This window comes from Neopelma chrysocephalum, unplaced genomic scaffold, assembly GCF_003984885.1.
Source record: "Neopelma chrysocephalum unplaced genomic scaffold, ASM398488v2 Primary Assembly neopelma1_100, whole genome shotgun sequence".
Taxonomy (NCBI): domain Eukaryota; kingdom Metazoa; phylum Chordata; class Aves; order Passeriformes; family Pipridae; genus Neopelma; species Neopelma chrysocephalum.
The window spans coordinates 843,525-865,314 of NW_020897763.1; the positions used below are offsets into that span (position 1 = coordinate 843,525).

At 47.8% G+C, this 21,790-nt stretch overlaps 1 protein-coding gene across 6 annotated transcripts in view; it reads left to right on the forward strand.

The window, feature by feature from the left end:
• The first annotated feature begins 16,792 nt into the window (after nt 1-16,792).
• Nucleotides 16,793-21,790, forward strand: part of KCND3 (potassium voltage-gated channel subfamily D member 3) — a 131,267-nt gene continuing 126,269 nt past the window's right edge. For 2 of the 6 annotated variants that reach the window (XM_027695260.1, XM_027695266.1), the window contains exon 1: nt 17,078-17,379. The gene's annotated coding sequence lies outside the window, so the exon portion shown is untranslated. Of the gene's footprint in view, nt 16,856-17,077; nt 17,380-17,776; nt 18,208-18,428; nt 18,689-21,790 lie in introns of those variants that run through there. The other 4 variants (XM_027695261.1, XM_027695264.1, XM_027695262.1 and 1 more) reach the window with 4 other exon arrangements.

Here is a 21,790-nt window from a genome sequence, read left to right on the forward strand (position 1 = left end):
TGTGCACACAGGAGCAATTCCAGCTGTCGAGGACACATGGAAAATCTGGATTTATCCAGTTGTTTTGGTGGAGTGCCTTGGTTTGGGCCTGGTGCTGAGCAAGAGGAGAAAGGCTCTTCCCTCTTGCCGCAGTCTTTCATAAACCTGAGGGAATCCAGCCAACCCTGTGCCACTTTCTGGGCTGCAAAGTGAGATGAGGATAATAAAAGACATCCTGGAAAGAGACAATAATGGTAAAATGATGTTTTGACACGGAGGCCATGCATGGTTGATGGGAAAAAATGAAGGAAGCAGATGATGGAGGAGGTGCTGGAAAAGCCGTCTGGATCAGCTGATTAGGCTCCCATTCAGCAGATCCCTGACAAATGTGATGGATTTCATGGAATAAACTCCTGGCTGTCTTGGTTTATCTCCACACTTCTCCACTTACTTTCCTTCAGGATCACATGATCTTCTTTTCTCCTTTTTCCCCTCTTTGAGGGCTGTTTCTGTTGTGTCCTGCCAGCGCAAATGCCGAAGTTGGCAGATGAGCACAAGAAGTTTTGAGGTCACCTGGCCACAGAGGAGCAGAAGATGGGCAGCTCAGCTCAGGTCACCCTGGGGGAGATGCTGCTGGTCCTCCCAGGGGATGGTGGTCACAGACACCCTCATTTCTACCAGCACAGGGTCACCCACAGGGTCCTGTGTCGTGCTGGGATGCCCAATCATCCTCTTTCCCTCTTGAATTTTCCCTCTCCCCTTCCCAGCAGCTGCATCTTCCCCCACCCAGCAGGACCCCCCAGTGTGGTGCCCATGCCTGCAGCCCCCCCAGCCCCTCCACTGCTCCCCAGTGCCCTGCCCAGGCTCTGTTGGGGTACAGACCCCTGAGACTGGTGCCTGGAGAGGTTTTCCCTCCCCTCAGCCCTTCCTGAGGATCTGCTGGCGTGCTGCTGGCGTTGGCACCCGTGCCAGCCCACTGCAGAACAACGCCTCAATGCAAGATTAATGAACAGAGGGGAACATTGCCTGCAATTAAAAATAAAAGGTACAAGATGCTACTGTTGCAGGCAGGAGCACCACCAGCTGCATTGAGATCCATATTATTTAATAATGCACATTAAACTGTTACAGACATTTTTAAAAGCTGACTCTGCTCCACGTACACTGATGTAAATCTATTGCCAATTCAGGATAATCCTCCGACTCGTTTCTTTTATTCTTCTCCTGCATTTCTGTGTAATCTCAGCGCCCTCAGCAAAGTGCCAGTTTGTGCCACATCCTGAGATTCACTGCTGGCTTCATAACACTTAGGAAAAGCTTAGAAAACCAGGGGAAAGGCAAAGCCTAAGACAGAAAGGTCACACCAAGGCCAACGGGGCACTGGGGCATCGTGTCGGAAATGAAGTGGCACAAACACCCTGTTCCAGCCCAGCAGACCTGGGGTAATGGATTTCTCATGGGGTAAACCAGAGGAACAGGGAAATATTGTGAATCATCCTGAAAAACGCTGTGTTTGCTTTCAAAACCGAACATCCCCTAATATTTGTTTCTAATTTCGCTATTTTGTTGATTTTTAATCTAAGCAAAACACTGGTTCGTTGTTTTTTTTTCAGGGGGGTTAGTATTGTTTCCAAAGTAAATCTAATCAATATTCAAAAAGTGCCGTTTCAGACCTTAAAATGTAGATGTTGAGTTTAATAAACATCAGCAGCAAATGTTTTGATTCTGTGAAAAATGTTCTCAGGGAGGTTTTATGTGCTGGAACCCTTTGACAAATGCAACACGAATTCACGAGCGCTTTTCAGCTGATTCAAACTGCCTTTTTTTTTTTTTCCCACCAAATGAAACATTCAGCTGCAATGTTTTTCCCCAACTCCAACGTCTGTCCTGTGCCTAAGGGTGAATTTCTCTCAGTGTGAATAACAATGCGGCGCAGACGGGATCAATAAATCTCATATTTCATTTTATTCACTGTCGTGTTCCAAGCTGAACCTGGCTCACAGCTGTGGCTTCACCGCCCAGCACTCACAATGTATCTTTAATGCTGCTGGAACAAGGAGCAAATTGCCTTTTAAATCCTGGTTATACCCCAAATTTGATGGTGAGCCCAGAGCACGTGGAGGGGGGTGGGAACGTGGGCTCAGTCCCTGTGGGAGCCGGGTTTGGACACAGGAAGCTCTGTCACCCCTTGGCACGGGCACAGCTCCCTGTGCTCGCATGGCATCGACTCCAGCAGCTCCCCTTCCCCTCCCAGCTGAGCCAAGACAGGAATAACAGAGCTGTGTTCTGGTTATTTATGCTCAGGGACAGCCCAGGCAGCTCCCCCTGCCTGGGGACATGGCTCCCACTGCCATGTGCTGGGGCTGGCAGAGGGAGGGGGGCACTGCAGACCCCCTGGGCAAGACCTGCCCTGATCACAGAGTCATTAAGGCTGGAAAAGCCCTCCAAAATCATCAAGCCCAACCCTTGACCAATCCCCCCATGTCCACTTAACCATATCGTGAAATGCCACCCCAGCTCGTTTTTTGAACCCTTCCAGGGATGTCACCATTCCCTGTGGAGCCTGTTCCAGCTCCTGACCACTCTTGCAGGGAAGACTTTTTTCCTAATATCCAACCTGAAGCTGTTCTGGTGCAACCTGAGGCCGTTTCCTCTTGTCCTGTCACTTGTTACCTGGGAGAAGAGGCCGATCCCCACCTCGGCACAACCTCCTTTCAGGCAGTTGTAGAGGCAGAGCTGTAGATTGTGGTGGCCACCTGAAGGACCCTGTTCTCACAATGTGACAGTTTATTTTTTCACAGTTTAATCCCAAACCATCCCCCTTGCAGACCCCAGCACACCTCCCAGCACTGGTAACCCTGTTGCTGGGAACAGCTGCTGTGTCAGGAAGAGGAATTCCTACCCGAGTTCAAACATTGAAATTCCTTGTGAACACTCTAATCCTGTCCCTGCTTCCTGCTGTATTTATATATTTTTATATAGATAAATATATATAAAATATATATTACATATAAATATATACTTTTATATATAAATATATATTGTATATATTATATATATAAAATATATAAATGTTATATATAGTATTATATATCTTTATAATACATATATTATAAATATATATTTTATATATATATATATTTTTTTTTTTTAATATATATATTGCTCTCTGTCCATGCTCCCAGCAACGCCACTTCCCAGCTCCAGGAATGTTTCTGCTCAGCCTCCTGATGCTGGAACCTCAGAACATCTTGTAGTGAGCTGGTCTGTCAGACCTGCTGCCTTTCCTGGGCTCCAGGAAGACCAGGGTTGGGTCAAACTGAAATGAAATTAAGTCAAACCACAACAGGTAATAATGGAGAGGGATCCTGGACATTCCACTTGCACGTGTCTGGGTGGTGAAGGGTTGTTCTCCATGCTGTGTTTTGTGGGATGAGGCAGCCAACCTGCTCCACCTCCCCAGGCTGCACCAGCTAGAAATGGGTTAAAAAACCAAAATATGGTACCACCAGCCTGTACCAAGCTCTGTGCCACCAACTGTGCCCCTTTCCAGTCTCCCACTTCATTCCTCTGCTGCCTTGGCTGCTCCCTGGCATCCTACCCAGAACAATTACAGCATTTTTTTTTATTTGTTTTAATATGAACAACAAAGGGATTTCACAAATCAGTGGATTTGGCATTTCTCATTTAGAAAACACTTCAGAACAAACAGATGCGAGCGGGGGAGTTTCCCAGAGGTTACAACAATACCAATAATAGGGTCAGAAAGGAATTTATGCCCATACCTTGCAGAGCTAAGCCCAGCAGGGACATGCTGGGGGCTCAGGGGCTGCTGGGAGCAGCTCACCAAGGGACACAATCCCCCCACTCTGTGTCTGTGCAATGGGAAGGTGTTCATAGAATTATAGAATCAGTAAGGTTGGAAAAGACCTACGAAATCATCAGGTCCAGCCTTTGACTGAATCCCACCATGCCCAGTACAACATCTCATGAAAAAAGAGATGGCCAGAGGCCAAAGGTTTACCTGCCTCACCTGGACAAGGGTGTGGCTGCCCCAACACCTTTCTTTGGTAATTAAAAACCAGGCAAACCTACAGAAACCCCACAGAACAATCCTCACCTTATTTTCCTTTGTTTTTTCCACCCTGGCCATTCTGACTGACTGGTGGATTGGTGTAGTGGTACCTCCACCTCCCCACCCCATTTCCTCTCTCCAAACTGCTTCCCTTCCCTTCATCACAGCCATAAACATATATCACAGAGCAAATATTTACCCTGCAAATGAAGAATTACGACATCTGGGATGAGTTTACCCCATTTCTGCTCCCTCCTTGATTATTTTTCCCTCTGTGAGCCGTGATGGGAGTTGAGATGTGAGGGTTCAGGTGCAGAGGTTGGGCACAGCACCCAACCAAGGATGCCAAACACCAATTTTTGCTTCACCACAGAAAGGTTTTAGGATGATGCAATGCTGAGGGAGAAAGCTGAGGAGCTGGGAATATGTTGGCCCCGTTACAAAAACGTTTGGGTTATTAGCTCCTGAAAGGAGAGATCAATCCACTGGAGTTGAAATAACTCGCTGGAATGAAATAATTGTGGGTTCATTTTGTTGCATGCTCTGCTCTGCATTTGATGACTAATTATCAGCATCTAATAAGGGGGAAAGTTATCTTTAAATCAAGGAAAGGTTAAAAGCTCTGCTTTTCCGTGGTGCTGAACTGCCCACACGAGAAGGAGAAATATTTTTTATTGCCATGTTTATCTGTTTTTGTCCACGTCGAGCAGAAAATACTCCGCTTTAAAAATACACTGTGGCTTCTTTGATTTCCTAAATAGATTTATAATTATCTCCAAATTGAACACACTCAGCTTCTGCCCAAGTAATTGCCAGGCACTGTCCTTCGCAGGAAGTGCAGATTTTCACTGGGCTCTTCGGATGCAGGAAATGAGGGGGAATGAGATAAATCAGTGCAGCTTTCTGTGGAGCTGTGAGGACACACTCACACACAGTCAGGCACTGACAATACTGGGCTGGGTATTTTTAACCCTGACCTGACTCCAGGAAAAATTGAAGACTGCACTGGACAAAGCTGGAGCAAAGACCGTGGAGCCAAACTGGGACTCCTGCATTGGCTTTTCTCTCTGAGATCATCTGAAAGCACTACAAGGTCCTGGACCCACAGCATGTCTTTCCCTGAGGTGTTGCTGTGCCAAGAACCATTAATGAAACTTCTTGCACTTTGCTGAAGTATTTTATACTTTTACTAATGTCCTTGCACAGGCATAAGTTACCTCTTTAAAAAACCTTTCCCTCAAAGACGTTTATTATTGCTACACACAAAGAGAAGCACAAAGGAAGAAGAAACAACAGGAGGAAACTTATTGGGCATTATCTTAAAATTCTGTGCATTTAAGTCTTTCTCCAGTTTTGGGTCAGGGCAGTGTCTCCTTGCCATCCCATCAACAGGGTGAGCAACGTCACCTTCTGAATGAATGAGGAACCTGAACCTCTGCTAAGAATGAACAAAGTGAAAAGCAAGACCAGCTCACTCTCCATCCTCTCCCCACACCAGCCCTCACACCCAGCTCATCCAGGGCTGTGTCTGCCCTTCACTGCAGTGGCCACCCCAGGTTCCCAAAAATTCATCCTTCTTGGAGCCGTAATTTGTGTAAACCTCCCCTGCAGTGCAGGGACATACAGGCCCCTCCAGAGGATCACTCAAGGAATAAAACCAAAGACTCAGACTCCTCTGGGAGTCACCATCCCAAAGAACCTCTGGTGAGACCAGGAGCACATGGAATCTGATGGAAACACTGAGATGCCAAAGCTGACAGGGTAAATCTGAGCCAATTCCTGCAGTGTGAGCACATCCCAAACCTCTGTTGGGATCCAGACCTTGACCCATCACACAAACCCAGGGGCCAGCTGGGATATTGAAATTCTCTGTTCACAGCAGCAAAAGAGCAGAAAAAATGGAGATCTGGGGGAGGAAAATCCAAAGTTGTTCCCAGGTAATTGTGACCCTGAGTGGGAAGGGAAGAGCTTCCTGGAAGATATCCCACCCAGTGTCACAGCCCAGCTTAATCTGATGTCTCTGTGCTTTCCTGAACTTCTCCCAAATAAGTTTTTTTGCTGTCTAAGGTTTAATCCTCCAGCACAGAAGGCTCAGAGCCAGCTGCTTGCATGTCAGGTTTAGGAATAATTTGGGCAATTTTTGTAACTGAGGAGAATGTTGTTAACTTGCCCTCCAAAGAAATTGAGCAAAATAACTCTAAGGTGGAGTAAAATAACATAAACGTTCTTTAATTCTGCAAAATCTAGGGAATTAAAGCTCCTCTGTTTAAATGGCACTCGGTGCTGTTAAATTAAACAAGCTGACTAAGGGAAGGGTTTCTGAGAACAGAAGTAAAGGCTCGTGCCTACAAGGAATTAGTTTGGGCTCTTGCAGAGCGTTTCAGTGACACCCCTTCAGCGGTGACATTTCTGGAGCCAGGAGTCAGCCAGCAGAGATGGCAACAGCCAATTTGTGCCTTGTTAGGAGTTTACACTTGTTTATTGCCATGGAAGTAGACCAGACACTGACCTGAGAAACTGGGAGGGAAATCGTTTGAGCCAACAGTGTGTCTTGTCAAGAAAAATCGTTTAACTCTGGTCTTTGTGCCCCAAAGTGCAGAGATAACCCCTGGTGGGAGGACTGGCACTGGGGGGGGGGAATGTGGAGGTGTCAGCAGCTCCTCCAGCACAGCCCCACTTCAGTGTTAATTTAAAGCTCACGCTGGACATCTAAGTGCCTTTTATCACCGAATATTTTAAAAGGAACAACATTTTCTGACATGAATGTCTCCACTAATGACAAAGACCAGAGGCAGCTTGTGGCCAAAGAATAAATGTTTTTTGAGAGCTTAGCAACAGCTCACGCTCTGAATGTCATCATCCTCCTGGGAAGGCTGGGGTTGTATTGTCAGGATTAGGGGAAATTATCCTGAGCCCTGTTTGCAATATTTTGTAGCTGTGCCTCTCTCTGTTTGAAGGTCAGATGAGAATCCTCCATCCCTGCTTTTGTTCCTGAAGAGAGGCTGTGATTAAAAGTCAGGAAGTGCTAATTAAAATGATTTATTCCTAATAGTACTTTTTGTTGTTGTTATTGTTATGGTACCGGTGAAAACTCCTGGAATGTAACTCAGTGCAGAGAAAAAGGCTCATTTTGCAGCCCTCAGCTGGGTTGTCAGCAGTATTGACCAGCCCATGGGCCAAATTTTCTTCTCATCTGCTCTGACACTCCCCTGCAAGAGCTGCAAATTCCATATCTGGATTTCCATGGAAGTGAGTTAGAGCAGGTGCTGCTCCAATGGAGGGAGTTGATCCTGTAACATGAGTCATCCCTGGAAAATGCTATTTTTATAAAACCATTTTGCCTGTGCACCAAACATCTCATTAGCACAGAGCACCAGGAACCAGCCCCGTCCTGGGTGGGCTCTGCCCCACATCCCTGGGCAGAGGTGGGATGGGGAGGACACGGCACAGATCACGGGGAGACTCAAGCAAACATAATTTAGTTCATATTTTCAAGCTTTTCCTTATATTTCTGAGGGCAAGAAACAAGATTTTAGTGAGAGCTGGGAGCCTGAGCTCCCTCTCTGCTCTCTGTTTCTGATTGTTTTGAAATCCTGGGAGACTCTGGGGCTTGGTGCCTCTACACATCTCTACCATGGGGACCTTCATGGGAGGCCCTGGTGGTCTCTGCAGAGTTCTGAGCCTTCAGCAGGTGAGCAGCACTGCATTTCTGCTGTTATTGCTGCTGCTTTGGCTGACAATGGTGACACCAGTGATTATCAGCTGCTCTGTTGTTCCCTGGAATCACCTGGACACAATCCTGTGCTCTGGGATGACCCTGCTTGAGCAGGGAGGTGGGACCAGATGACCTCACCACTGGTCGCTTCCAACCTGACCCATCCTGTGATTTTGTACCATTTACCTGCTGTCCAAGCTGCACATAAATGCCTGTCCAGGTTTATTGTGACCCTGTATGTCTGAGTGTTGACAGAGATGCTACAGGAGTGTGATCCCAGATCTGGTCCAGTCCCTTGGGCAGTCAGGGGCTCAGATAAATGATGCATACATTGGTTTAGACAACATTCCAGCACTAATTAAAACCTAAAGTCCTGTCTCTCTCATTATTTCATCTTGTTGTTTAGAATTGTAAATGTTTGTTTTCCCCGAGAGGAGTTTGTTTTTTCGGACCTGGTTCTCCTGCTGGAGACAAGAAAAGCACCTCCATAGTGTGCAAAGCCCTGGTCTCATCCTGTGAACCACCAGGAATTGTAAAGGAACGTTTTCCATGGGTTTATTTGCACTGGATTAATTAGTAAACAATCAGAACCACTCTCCTCACTGCTGTCCTCATGTGAAGGAAGGGCTGGAGCTGATTCCACTCAGCTGCCTGAAGAGCCCTGGAGCAGAAAAGCTGCACATCAGCAGCAGGTCCCAACTGCCACGTGACACCTTTTGTTATCAGCTGGGTCTAAAATCCACATTTTAACAGGGGCTGGGATCCTACAGAGTCAGCCCCTGGCTACAGCCCAGCAGAGCACTTAGTGCCTGTTTGCTCCATGCACATTAGCAGCCCCTTGACTTGCTGGGCCTTGAGGATTTTCGTTTGAAACACGGGCTTAAACAGTTCTGAAGGCTCCAAAGAGTCAGCACCTCACAGGGCTGAGTGCTCGGGGTCAGCTCTGCCCGGCCCCGGGGCACAGCCCTGCTCCCTGTCCTCGTGCCATGGACCAAATCCCCCCCCCAGCCATTCCCACAAAATCAGCTCCCAGTAGGGAGCTCCTGAAAATAAGCAATCACGGGAACTCAGCCAGCAGATTTAGCCATACCTTTCCCTGCATGTTGGAGTGCTTTAGATGATTTATCTGCTCAGAAAAGGATTATTTTTGAGCCTCCCTTTGCCAAAAAAACCCCATAAGCCTTATCAGATGGAAATCAGAAGCTATTCTTCAGATCAGCAGCCTGGATCGTGGCTCAGGTGGAAAGGAGGTCACATCAAATGCAGACCTTTCATGAATATTTGTCCTGCTTTTCATTAAGCTTTACACCTGAGGGGCTGATCCTGAGCCTGCCAAGAGCTGCTGTTTCCAGCCCCTTACACAGCCAGGGAATAAGGTCCAGTCTTATTTGGATCTATAATATGTAGATAATATATTAATTTCTTTCTGCTGGTGTTTGTAATGGCAGTAAATGAATCCTCAGGTCCAACTTCCTAGTTCTGTGTGTCACTCTTCACCCTGTTCCTCAGCGTCCTCAGGAAGGTTCTACCTCAGCAAATAAGTTGTTGGAGGCGAAAGGTTCTTCGACACTTTGAAAACTGAGAAAAAGAGGAATTTTTTCTGCCATCAGCAGAAATAAAGAGCTGCTTTTCTTGCTCTGACAAACTGGACAGTGTCTGCAAACTCAGAGTTCTCCAAATCAGCAGTGGCATAAAATTGAGCTGTTTCATCAGTCCCAAAGCCATCGTTTGGATTGAACTCCATTCCAATGCTATTACATGGATTTATTGTTTGCCATTCAAACATTTGCTGTGTTCCTATTTAAGCTGGTTGCATTATGTCCTGCTACATCATTCCAGATCTTGCTACTTTCTGCACGTTATTCCTTGTACACAGGGCTAGAAAATACATTATCTGAGCATTCAGCCACAACCATAAAGGTTATCTTATCTAATTGAAAAGAGGAGCCAGTGTAACTCACTCCTGGGTGAACAATATGAATTTTCATTCCAGGAGGCTTCCTGGTCAGAAACATGAGGACAGTGATTTTGAAAACTCAGGTTCTTTTGATTTGCCAGCTTCTCACCTCACACAAAATCAGAATTACTAATCAGCTCGACCCTGAATTTTGCCATGAGCAAAACCAGTCATATCTAACAAAATGTGCCAATATGTCCTGATTAACCTCCCCCCTCTCTGTAACAGAAGTAAAATGGTTCAACACCAATAAAGTTTCCTGCTTTGGTGATATGACACATTTTCCTAGGAGACAGCAAAAGCCTAACAGTTGAATCTTTTTACACTAAGAGCAAAACCACCTCCTGCTCAGTGAGATGTTTGCATAAATATCCTTTTTGAGCTCCTTGAGAGGCTTAGATGAGAGATTTTCCATTCATGAAGAGCTTCCTTTAGCCCTGGACTATCCAAAAATACGAACTGAATTTACTTTCAAGCTATCAGCTACTGCTGCTGCTGGGAGCAAGTTTAAATTAATGCATTAACAAAAGCTTCCTTTCTCTATCAAAGGTCTGTACTGAGGATTAAGATCTGAATTCCAGGTTAGCTCTTAATGACACACACATGAACATTCCCCTTTAGCTGGAAGACTACATCCTGCTAGAGCAAGGCAGAAATAATGATCTTACTGGATTCAATATTAAAAAAGAAATTAAGATTAAGCTTGAATTCTGCTCGTAGAATTTGTCTGCAGGTGAAGTTATTTTTAATCTGTTCCAAGATAAAAGAATAAATTTATTTCTGCCTATTCGAATTCTCGTGTAGAGAGAGGGGGTTGGTGTGATAATTTGGTTTGGGGTTAAATCCACCTCTGCTTGGGTTTCTTTTCCTCAGCAATGAGTTGGGACCATCCCCTGCTGGTGAGGGGCTCCTCCTCCTCCTCCTCCAAACCCCCCAGATCCTTCAAGCCAAAAGCCTCAAGCCTTGGGTAGAGGAGATCTCATCACTTTTGATGCAGCCACATACCCTATAAATATATATATACAGGTATATACACCTCTATACCTGGTGGCTGAACACTGACAATCTCGCTGCCCCCATATCTAATAATAATAAAAAGGAATGATGATAGTACAGGACTCATTCCCCAGACAATAGCTGGGCAGGCTGTATATTGTTTTATGGCTGTTGACTTGATTTAAAATGCAGTCTTAAACATGAGAGAACAGCTCCTTAAATTTGCAGTAAATGTATAGTTTCCCAGACCTGATTTACTGCTTATGAGCCACCAAAAAACTGCAGTTCCAATTTATTGTGCTGTTGACTCTGGCAGCAAAACCCTCAGCATCACTGGAGCTCTGGTAACCATCCCAAACCTGATAATTTAACATTAATCATTTATTTCAGGTCGGTTTGGGTTTTGTTGGTTTTTTTGGGGTTTTTTTTTGCTGTTCTTTAATTGGTCTCTCAACTTGCAGCAGATAATGCTGATTGCTTTGATGGTGACTGGTTAACCCAAGGAGTGTGAGATCAAAGGAGCACAGTCGGCTCGTGCTCTGCTCAGTTCAGAGATTTTTAGCCTGGGTTGACTCATAATTACAAGAATTCCCAACTGGCTGGAAGCAGATCTTGCAAAGGAAACTTGCTGCTGAGCACTGGGATAAAGAACAACGTGTAAAGTCCTGCCTGGACAATGAGACACCGAAGCATGAGCAGAGCAGAGCAGCAAAGAATCCATGTGATTTCACAGAGCTTCTCACTTCAGGCCAATTGTCCTGATTTCCCTCTCATCGTAATTTCTCTGTTCAACTCCCTTGTCTTGGGTGAATCTGCCACTTGTTTGACAGGCTGAGAGAGCTGGGGAGAAAAGAAGGCTCCAGGGAGACCTCAGAGCCACTTCCAGTGCCTAAAGGGGCTCCAGGAGAGCTGGAGAGGGACTTTCAATAAGGGCCTGCAGTGGTAGGACAAAAGAAAATGGCTTTAAGCTGAAGGAGGATAGAGTTAGGTTGGATATTAGGAAGAAATTCCTCCCTGTGAGGGTGGGGAGGCCCTGGCACAGGTTGCCCAGAGAAGCTGTGGCTGCCCCATCCCTGGAAGTGCCCAAGGCCAGGCTGGATGGGGCTTGGAGCAACCTGGGCTTGTGGAAGGTGTCCCTGCCCATGGCAGGGGGTGGAATGAGATGGGTTTTAAGGTCCCTTCCAACCCAAACCATTCACAGAATATCCTGAGCTGGAAGGGACCCACAGGGATCATCCAGTCCAACTCGTGGCCCTGCACAGACACCCCCACAATCCCACCCTGTCCCTGGAACTCTTGTCCAAACACTCCTTGAGCTGTGGCAGCCTTGGGGCCATGTCCAGGCCCTGGGGATCCTGTTCCATTTCTCTGCCATGGATGGAGCAGTAACTCATCTCTCCCCCTGCTCCTGGACCTCCCTGTGTCCTCCAACTCCACTTTCCACTTCGCCCTTCCCCACCTGCCCTGTGCAACATGCCCACTGTCATTCCAAATCAGGAACTGCTGATGTCTGGATGCTGATAACATGGAATATGGCAGGATAAGCACCATCCTCAATGAGCTGCTGCTGTTTTACTCCTGGTTTTTGCAACCCAGGGCTGTTGTTTTACTCCCCGTGTGAAACGAGGCTGGGAGAGCGAGTCATGGAACGCACCAGGAAGGGACAGAGGACAAAATCAAAGCCCTAAATCAGTGTCACTCCTGCCCTTCAGGGGTCTTTTCCCTCTACTATCATGTGTGATCCTTTCTGGATTCATTAATGTCAGCTGAGCAGCAAATGTTGCAGCTGCTGGCTGGCTCAGAGCTGCTGGACCCCATCCATGGCTCCTTCCTCTTCCCTTTTAGGAAGAAGTGGCAGAATGCAGCTGCCTGGGAGGCTTTATTTTGGGTTGGAAGATCTCCAAACGGAGAGGGGGGGAAAAAACTGAACATGCTGTAAATCAGACACGGCCTTGAACCAAATCCCCTGGTTCTCCAATATCAACAGGCAGGGAAAGATCCAGACCAAGGCAGGGAGATGGATTGTCCATCATACACCATCTCAGGCACGTGGACGGGGCTGAGAATCACAAAAAGATGGGAATAACACCCCTGTAAATTCTGAGTTTTCCCCCCAAACTGGAGCTAACACGCTCTCCAGTCATCCTAAATAAATCCCCTGACTCTTAACATCTCCCTGCATGGATCCTGCTTCAAAACGGGCTTGGAAATGAATCACTTTTCCCTCCGGGATATTTTTAAGACAATAACAAGGTCCCCTTAAAAACCCTCTGAGAGAATTCAGAGTTTTTTACAAATCTCTATAAAACATTTCCAATCTTGGCCTTGCAAAAAACCCTAAAGCAGAACTGTGTTATGAAGGACTATTTCTTATGGACACTTTCCCAATTTAATAGTCTAGTTTTCCTTATAAGAAAGCCTGCAAATTTTTTGATCCAAAGCCAATTTTTGGCATCTTTTTTCCCGTCTCAAAGAAAATTTAGATTGGTCCTAGTGAAGACCATTTCCACCTACAGTTTCCAGGGATAAAATATACACATGAGATAGACACAGGAGTGACAAAGATGCTGGAACTCTGATTTTGCCAGGCCTGTGGCAGGAAGGCATCTGACTTCAGGAAAAGTGGTAGATACTTTTTATTGGATTTCTAGGATGAGATAAAAAGTGCCTCATGCCTTCATGCATTCATTTTTAGCACTACCTGTTCTCTTTACACCTTTGCACATCTTATGTCCTTCAGGAATCTTACAGCCCCTTATTAATATTTACACATTCTGATAATACATTTTTTTGCCAGGAGATATTGTTATATTCCTTCTTGAGATGGAAACCAGGCTGGATGGGGCTCTGAGTGACCTGTTTTAGGGGAAGGTGTCCCTTCCCACGGCAGGGAGGTGGAGTGGGATGAGCTTTGAGGTCCCATCCGACCCGAACCATTCTGGGATTCTGTGATTTATGAAAGCAGAGATTAAGAATCTTATCCAGGGTCTGAGAGAGCTCTCCAAGCACAGAGATCCACCCCAGCAGCTGTGTTTTCCAGGCTGCTTCAACCACTGCACCACATATGGAATTTTAAGGTGAAAAAGACCGACTCTTTCATTTAATCATATTAATGATCTTTCTTTAATCCACGCAGGTGTTTCCACAAATTTGGATCCGAAGAGAGGAAACTCTTGGCACAATCCACAGGACATAATCAGAGCACAAAGCTCCAATGTCAGGGCAAGCTGTAATTTCAGGCAACCAAGCTGAATTCACACAACTGTCACTGCAGAACGTTCTGCAGCACGAAGTCGACGGGATATTTAAATCCAGAATTTATGCAGGATAGCACCCAATGCAAAGAACAAACACAATAAATAAAATACTCTCTAGAGGCACAGGATATAAATACAGAAAATTAAAAGGGGAAAAAAAAATCAAGTGAGCTATATTTAATACTGATATTTAACCATGCATAGTTTATTCCAGTTGTTTCTCTGGGAATGGGGCTTGTTTTAACACCAGCTGGTTCTACTTTTCAGGAGTAGAATGAGGAAAAGTTGTTCAAAAAGTTTTAATAACAGCTTTAATTGGTGCAGTAGAAAATAAGAAGCTGTTCCTAGAAAGAGAGAGGAAGGGAAAGAATGAGAGAGCAAAAGGGAAAGAGGGAAAGAAGAGAGAGTTAAAGAGAGAAAAGAGGGAAAGAAACAGAGAAAAAGATAAAGAAAAAAAGAGAGAAGAAGAAATATTTTCACATCAGACTATCTGCAGAGAGCTTGCTTTTGACTTTCATACTCTATTTAAAAATACAAAATTGGGAGCATTGCAAAAGAGTTCCCAAATTAGCTTTTTAATAGAGATTGGAAGTTAAAAGGGGCCGAGTCATGGGGGAAAAAAGATTTGGAATCACAGCCAGGGCAGCACCAGCAGAGAGTGAGGCCAGAGAACGCCCCAGTGAGAGAAGAGTCAGGAAGTTTTATGAAGTGATGACACTGTAAAATCACAGAAAAATCTCTTATACCAGCAAAAGCCAAATGACATTTCTGGTTTTGCTTTCTTCTGAGCATCTGCAAGAGGGAAAGAGCAAGTGGAGATATAGGGAGGGTTTAAAAGTGGAAAGCAGTTCTGAAGACATTTAATAAAGATGGATTTGAGTTGCTTTGATATGTTTAAATTCTTACAGCCACTGGAAGTTTCTCATGGAAGTTTTAAGGTTCACTTTGCACGCAATTATTCATGTGTCCAGCATACAGCTCTTGGTATCCATAAACTAAAGATTATAATACATTGCATTTGCATAACCTCATAACTAGTTTGCAGACACTGTAATGCAGCTTTCAAATATTATTGGGCGAGATTGGGTTTGGGGAGGATTACCCAGGATCTGACACTCAGAAATCAGTATTATTTTTTAATAATTGCATTGAATTATCAGAAATTAGACAACATTGAGACCCTGAACTGTATTGATCAAGGTTCAGTTGGATATTAGGAAAAATTTCTTCACTGAAAGAGTGGCAAAGCATTGGAATGGGCTGCTCATGGAAGTGGTGGAATCACCATCCCTGGAAGTGTTCAAAAAAATGAGTCAATGTGGCACTTGATGATATGGTTTCGTGGGCATGGTGGGATTCACTCAAAGTTTGGACTTGATGATCTTGGAGGTATTTTCCAACCTTAATGACTCTATAATAAGGGTATCAGAATTTTCCAGATTACAATTTCCAAACTACACAACTGGAGTGCTGAAGTGTTGAGGATTTGGAGGGCTTTTTCCCATTTTTTTGTCTTAAAGAAGGTCTTGCGTTAGGAGCTCTGAGATGAAAGTCACAGTACAAAACAGGCACACAAACCACCTGGGAAACCACCCCTGGTAAGCACTGGCTGTGCCAAGTCCCTGTTTCCCCTATTTTAAGGCACCACGGGCACACCAGACCCCACAACACCTCCCCCCCCCCCCCCTGATGCAGCTGGAGGAGCATCTGCCACCTCTGCCAACAGAACCCTTGCAGCCCCACCCCAACAGGGGTTCTGCACCCCCGACCCCCCTGCCCAGCTCATCCCTCCACCCCGGGGGTCCCGCACCCCCCTCCCAGAGCACCCCTCCACCTCGGGTTGGGTCGGTGGGTGCTGGACCCTCGTTGTGGGGTTGCTGCAGGGATTCCGCACCCACCGCTTGCCTCCTGCCCTGCTCATCCCTCCACCGCCAGTGTCCCGCACGCCCAACCCCCCCTCACACCCCTCCGCTCGGGTGTCCCGCATCCTCCACTTCCCCGCCCGGTGTATCCCTCCACCCGCGGTGTCCCGCACCCCCGACCCCTCTCCCAGCTCAGCCCTCCGCCCCGGGGGTCCCGCACCCCCAAACCTCCTGCCCATCGTACCCCTCAGCCCGGGGGTCCTGCCCTCTCAACCCCCCCCTGCCCAGCGCACTCCTCAGCCCAGGGGTCCCGCATCCTCCACCCCCGGTGTCCCGCACACCCGACCCCTCTCCCAGCGCATCCCTCCACCCTCAGTGTCCCGCACTCCCAAGCCCAGTGCACCCATCCCGCTCGGGTGTCCCGCATCCTCCACTCCCCCGCCCGGTGGGTGCATCCCTCAGCCCGGGGGTCCTGCCCTCTCAACCCCCCCTGCCCATCGCACCCCTCAGCCCGGGAGTCCCGCACCCTTTCTCCCAGCGCACCCATCCGCTCGGGGGTCCCTCATCCTCCACTCCCCCGCCCGGTGCATCCCTCCACCTGCGGTTGTCCCGCACCCCCGACCCCGCTCCCCCCGCACCCCTCCCGCGCCGGGGGTGCCGCTCACGGCCCGCGGGCTCTCTCCGGGTGACACCTGCCGGCGGCTCTGCGGGGACGCGCCCGTGTGTGCGGGCAGAGCCCGTGTGCCGCCCCGCGCCGCGCTCCGGAGTCCGTCCCCCCCCACCCCGTGCCCGCCCTGCCCTCGCCCCTGCCGCTCCCCCGCTCCCGGCGCTCTCCTCCCGCGCGGGGCCGATGCTCCGCCGCTCTCCGCGGGCGCGGTGCTGATTCTCCCCCGCCACCGCCGCCGCCGCCGCCCCGCGCCCGCGCACTCCGCGCGTCCCCGCGCCCCGCTCCCGGCAGCCGCATGGCCGCGGAGGCGCCGGGCGGGCGGCCGCGGCCGGGAGCGCCCTGCGGAGGTGAGGGGGGCCCGCGGGGGATGAAAGGCACCATCCCCGGGGGGATGCGGGGTGGGGGGGGGGCACCGGCCACGAGCGGTGCGGGGGACATCGGCCCCGGGGAGGGGCAGGCGCGGTGCCCCCGCTGGGCTCACACCCCCGCGCCCCCCCCTCCCCTTCCCCGTGTGCATCCCGCCCCTCGCCGATGCCGCGATCCCGCCGCTCCAGCGCCGTGCGGAGCTGGGCTGTGCAGGGAGGCGAGGCGATGGCGAGGCGGCCGCGCTCCGCTCGCTCCTGTACGTATCGGGGGGACTTTATGGAAGTCACCAACTATCGCTGCGGCGCATCGGTCACCGCCGGGAGCTGCCCGGCGGAGCGGGGCAAGGCTGGCTCGCTCTGATTCGGGCTCGTAGTTATTTACTTAATGGAGATTCCGCCGGCAAACAGATAAATGAGAGAAGCTGCCGGGTCTCTCTGAGCGTGCCGAGTCCAACTTCTGACCGTGGATGAAAGAGGGATGCTGAGGTGGTGTGGAGACAGGACTGGTAAGAGCTGCCAAGGAGCAGGGCAAGCCAGAACAGCAGGACAAGGGGGAAAGGGGAAGGCGGTGGGAAGGCAGAGGGGAGAAGGAGAAAGGGGGAGATCAGTATAAATCTGAATTATTTCTTTTTATTGCTGAGTGTATCCTCCCACCCTGGCTGAGGTGTTGGTTGTAGGTTTGTGATGCTGGAGGAATAGCTCGTTTTCTTGTTCAGAAGGAACCTCTCCTGTGTTGTCCCTGCCTGACCGAGAGCCAGGGACACACACAGGGAGCTCCGGGAGGGACCCGTGAAGTTCATTCCGTACTTTTCCCCCCTTCATCCCCCCCTTGCCACTGCTGGCACATTAGCATGCAGGGTAGGCTCTGTGTATTTAACGACTCCATTTGCCAGTGTCTCTGTCAGCTCACACCGCCCTTCTCCAGCCGCGCTCCACAACCTGCCTCCCTGGACCAGCCGGGTCCATCTCCCGGCTGCGGCCACCCCAGCGGATTCTCCGGGACCCGGGTGCCATTCCCAGCTGGATCGGGCAGCCAGGGCAAAGCTCCGAGCGGTCCTGGAAGGGGAGGGGGCAAAGCGAAGCGAGCTCGGGCGAGAGAGGCAGGGAGAGCCTCCGTCTCGGCAGTAATGAGGGAGAAGCTGTTTAGTCATCTCTCTATATATACTTTCACGATGATGATCGCATTTACTGATTGCTGCTGACTGCGCGTAGAGAGGGAGTCAAGAGGCAGGCAGCACAGCTCACCTTTCATCCTGAGGAGTGACTGCTCCCCCTTCCTTCCAGTTCCCCACATTTAGCCCTACTTTTGGGCGCCGGGTGTCTTTCCTTGCCAGGTAAGGCAGCGCTGCGAGCCGGCAAGATGGGGCTCTCTGGGCTGACCGGGAGGGAGGGAGGGGAGAAGTTTGCATGCATTCATCCTAAGCCTGTTGCTTTTGCTCCTAAATCTCTCCACCAGACCGGGGGAGCGAGTGTTTTGCAGAAAGTTTTATTTCCCGATGTGGTTGTGAAGGGAAAGGGCGTGTGACTGACCGAGGATACCGAGTCTTGGCTGACATGTTTTGCTTTAAAGCAAACGTCTCTTTGCTGCCTGAGCCTGACCCAACAAGGACAGGGAAGAAGGAATGATGTCAAGGCTCTTCACTCCCATTATCAGTGTCTCATCAAGAAACTCACAGTATGTTTGTGGGGCACATTTCAAATCATCCCTGTCTGCTTCTAGAAAGGGAACCACTGAGATTTTGGGGTTGTTTTCTGCTTTCGCGAGACGATGAAGAGACAATTATTAAGTGTGGCACTGCCGTGGGAGCTAATGGGGTAAGAATCCAGCCTTTATTTCTTGACCCTTTAGGTGAACAGACATAACTGTTCTCTGAAGTTTTCCTCCAGAGCATTCCTGACCTGTCAGGTTTTTATTTCTAAGTGGGATGAAACCACAGTGCCCACGGAGTGGCTGCAGCACAGACAAACCGCGGGGGCCAGCAGTGGTCGGGAGGGACCCCGATGAGGTTGGAGGTCCTGGGAGGGGGACAGGAGGCTCAAACTTCAGCCTTTTCCATCCAATTTGCTGACCATTTCCCTGTCCTCACAATTATCTCTAAAGAAAACAGATTCCTTTCTCTACAGATGCTGACTTTTTTAAATCAGGAGGCAAATTATTTTATTTCGTGTACCAGGTCTTCTAAATGTCATCAGCAGGGTGCCAGTCTGCTGGCAACTAGTTCCTTTCAAATTGCATGCAGGAATTATGGCAATTAAAATTAGAAATATGGGTATAGCTAAATATATGCTTGTTAGAATTAGAGTGTGTCTGTTTTCTGTGTGAGCTGAAGAGACTCTGTGGACAGCACAGTGGATTTTGAGTCCAGCCAGTTGCTTTGCAGCCTAAACAGGCTGGATAGCAGCTACCAAAACCCAGGCAGGCAGAAAAGGAGGATTCTTCCCCCATTCTGTAGGTAAACTTGTTACTTCATCTTTTTTTTTTGCTCAGCTTAGGTTGTGCAGCCCTGAATTACAAATCCAGTCCTATCTCTCTCCTAATTTTCTGTCTCTTATTTCGGGGACGGGTGAAGTTCCAAGGACTTATGGACAAGAAAAAGCAAGACCTTTGTGATAGGAGATTTCATTACTCTTCTCCCCTCTCTCTCTTAAGGAAATTTATAGCCAAAAAAGACTTTTTTTTGTTCATTTGTGGATCAAATGGGGCAGATTCAATGCAACTTAAACAACTAAGCTGTGCGTGCTCTGTTTTCTTAAACAGCTGCGTCTCTTGGTCCCAGAGAAATGGGAACTAAACTTTCACAGAAGAATTCCCCTCTCTTTCTCTTTTGCTTTAATATCCTGTCCACTTCACAGCCCAGATATTTATAGCTTCCCTACGCATCCTGCCAGCATGGAAGGACCCATTTTATCTTTAAAAATTGATTTAAAAATGCGTAAGTCACTTATGAGTTGCCATTGCTTGATTAGAACAATTATATGTGAAGTATTTATAGTGCCTGAGCAGCTAATGTAGGTAACCTGGAATCCACAACCAAAGTTATGAAAGTACAGAAGAGGTTTCTGATGCAGTTCCCCCGAGAAATCAGGGGAGATGAGGATGAGTGAGGAAGCTGCTCAGGTCACCCTGCATTAGTCCTGGTAGAAGGACTGTGGTGGTGTTAATTGAAATTAAAAAGCAGAGAAGACAGATTACCAGCAGAGAAAGGAGGAATAAGATGCTTTATCTTGGTTTCTTGGTTGTTTGCCTGTATGTATTTGTTGATAAATGAATGAAATAGTTGTTATTTTGCTGCCTCTCGTTCTAAAGCATTTCATAAAAATTAAAAGATCCACCACTGCTGGTAGAAGGGATCTGCCTGAGCCCACTGAGCCCCTGGAGATGCCCTTTCAGCTGAGGACTGGGGGATCTTTTCAAAGTCATGCAAAGAAAGTTTCTCTGCCTGGCACAGACGACAGAGCCTGGTCCCCAGGGCTGCCAGTCTGGCACTATGAACGCAATAAATTCCCTCTTTAGGGCGAGAGAAAAGGTGGTGCTTTGTTATATTGAACAGTCCTTAGGAGGGAAATGTCGTGGGATGTTTGCTCCAGTGCCACGTAGATAAAGCAAAGTGTCTCCTTGGGATAAGCATCACTCTGGATTATTATACATTCCATAATTACCAAACCCCTTCCAGCAGCAGTAAGATGCTCACACGAGGGATTTCAATTGTCCTTTAGACAGTAAAATTGCACAGAAAGATGCTCCACATTAAGGTGATGAATGTTAATTTGCCCTGAAGAGGAAGAGCGTTTCTGGGAGCAGTTCAGTCATTTTCACCACAGATGGATTCCATCATTTTTTGTTCAGTGTTTTGATGGCCTGTTGGAATCAATAATGCTGCAGCCTGACTGGCTGGAATGGCAGCTTTCACATAATTTCAAAACTTTAGAGGAAAACTGCCTACAAAGATACAATTAAGCCTTGAGGGCCTGAGTCAGTGGAATCAATGGAATTTCCATTCATAAATCGACTTTTGATAGGGCTCCTAGTGCATCTTATATGATAATGGCACCTTTCTTCAGATAATTTCATGGTAGAGTTAGAAAAACATTAGGGAAATGAAAGTAAATGCAGGTTAAAATAAAAGTTAAAGACTGTAAGAACTCTGACAACAAAAAGCTAAAGAAAATTCGTGGTTAGATCAGAACCACAAAACCTGCTTGAACTTCAAGAGAATATTGGCTGAGGATCTGGACAACTTGGGGTATTTTTCATCTAAAAATCCAAGAGTGCAGTGAGCATATGTTGTTTCAAACTAATAGTCCTTCAGTTCTTCAGGTGAAGGACTTCTGCCTCTCTGTTAGCCAGGAAAAAAGCAAGGAATTCCTGCTGGAAGGAAACCCTCCAGCTTTGGGGGCTTCCCTCATTCTGATGCTCTTGGTACTCGGTGGCTTAATCCATGAGCTTTCACCCCTGGCATTGAAGTTTGCTGTGGCTCAGGTGTTCTGAGCAACATTTCCCTGACAGCCAGAATTTTCTCCTGGTCTGGCCAAGGGCTGGAATTCTCCACAAGAGTAAAACCCACCTTTAAATTAAGGAGAGCAGCAAAAAACTGCTGCTGAAGCCAGGCCCTGCATTAAAGGTGGAAGAAAAACAGTGAAAATCAGAGATTTTTTTTTCCCCTCTCTTTCTGCTGAGGATGTTCTTAGTGCAAGATTCAGAACATATTGAACTTGTTTAAGGCTGGAAACACAGCTGAGCCCAGCCTGGGTTTTTGTGGTGTAGGATTTCACAGGGTGAGCTGCCAGCTGATTTCACTGGAGTTCCCAGCTCTTGCTTGACAGCTGTAGTTAAACTGATGAGCACACGAGTCTTACACCTGGGGAATTATGGATTAGTCTTGTTTGTGAGGAAGCAAATATAAATTACCGTGTTTA